This window comes from Tursiops truncatus, chromosome 5 (genome assembly GCF_011762595.2).
Source record: "Tursiops truncatus isolate mTurTru1 chromosome 5, mTurTru1.mat.Y, whole genome shotgun sequence".
In the NCBI taxonomy this organism is placed as follows: domain Eukaryota; kingdom Metazoa; phylum Chordata; class Mammalia; order Artiodactyla; family Delphinidae; genus Tursiops; species Tursiops truncatus.
This window is the reverse complement of record NC_047038.1, coordinates 15,947,268-15,948,899: the sequence shown is the minus strand read 5'-3', so window position 1 is coordinate 15,948,899 and position 1,632 is coordinate 15,947,268. Positions and strand designations below refer to the sequence as shown.

At 48.6% G+C, this 1,632-nt stretch overlaps 1 pseudogene; it reads left to right on the top strand.

Moving 5' to 3' along the window:
• Positions 1–352: 352 nt before the first annotated feature.
• On the top strand, positions 353–1,092 carry LOC101317952 (oxidoreductase HTATIP2 pseudogene; annotated as a pseudogene).
• Positions 1,093–1,632: the final 540 nt, after the last annotated feature.

Genomic DNA, 1,632 nt, shown 5'->3' with positions numbered 1-1,632 from the left:
CTATTTTGCACAACTCCTCTACCCTCCTCCAATCTGGCAAACACCTGTTTTTAGCTTTCACCTGTAAGTGAGGTCGTGCGATATTTGTGTTCGTCTCTCTGATTTATTTCACTTAGCATGATAGCCTCTAGATCCATCTGTGTTGTCAAAAATGCCAAGATTGACACAGTCAGGTAGGCGCGGGCAGGGGAGGGGCCTCACAGAGGCCGGCGAGGGGAGGAAAGCCCTGGGCTGGAGGGATGGCCAAATGTCCCGGCCCGCAGCCCTGAGCGCGGGCGGTGGCGGTGGCGGCGCCGGTGTCGATGGTGGCCGTGGCGCGCTGCTTCTGCTGCATCCTGAGGACCCGGGGCCAGGGGCCGGCTCTAGCATGGCCGAGACAGAAGCGCTGCCGAGGCTTCGGAAGACTTCAGGATGCAGAATAAATCCGTCTTTATTTTGGGTGCCAGCGGGGAAACCGACAGAGTACTCTTGAAAGAAACCCTGGAGCAGAGCCTGTTTTCCAAAGTCACGCTGACTGGCCGGAGGAAGCTCACCTTCGACGAGGAAGTTTCTAAAAACGTGAATCAAGAAGTGGTGGACTTTGAGAAATTGGATGACTACGCTTCTGCCTTTCAAGGTCATGATGTTGTATTCTGTTGCCTGGGTACCACCAGACAAAAAGCTGGGGCAGAGGCATTTGTTCGTGTTGATCGAGATTACGTCCTGAAGGCTGCAGAGCTGGCAAAAGCTGGAGGGTGCAAACATTTCAACTTGCTGTCCTCTAAGGGAGCTGACAAGTCAAGCAATTTTTTATATCTGCAAGTCAAGGGAGAAATGGAAGCTAGGGTTGAAGAATTAAAATTTGATCATTACTCCATATTTTGGCCCGGAGTTCTATTATGTGATAGGCAAGAATCTTGCCCAGGTGAATGGTTCGTTAGGAAGTTCTATGGCTCCTTACCAGAATCTTGATCCAGCGACCATTCTGTGCCAGTGATGACTGTGGTTAGAGCAATGCTGAACAACGCAGTGAGACCAAGTGACAAGAAGGAACTGCTGGATAACAAGGCCATCCGCGAACTGGGGAAAGCTGATGGCTCTCTCAAGCCGTGACCACAATGGAGAAATGCTTTCCAGTGTCAGGCTCAACACCTATCACCTAACGGTAATTTCAGGGTCTAAAAAAAACATGTGCTTTAACTGTGGTTTCACTATTCTCAGTCGCCCAGATCCAATCAAAAAATGATCGTGCTCTGCATCAGCATTTTAGAGCCTGATTCTACATATGTAGAATCACCCTGGGGGCCTTTCAAAAATAGAGATCCAGCAGCTCCCTAGTGGTCTGGTGTCTCATGTTCGGCACAGAAATGAGAGATTCATAGGCCCTACCTCAGACTTTCTGAATCAGAACTTGGGGGGTATGGGCACAGAAATCTGTTGTTTTATTTAAGCTTCTCTTATGATGCCACTGGTGGGGAGGCCAGCTTTGAAAGCTTGTCTGCAGAGTCACAGCAGCAGTGCAGACTTTATGTATCATGCAGATGAGTTCTGAACAAAAATTGTTGACATTTGTGTCTCTGAGTTACCCAGTGCTGACTGCATGTTAATTGTGTAAGTGAACATTGTGCTTTACTACTTCTTTAGAATATATAA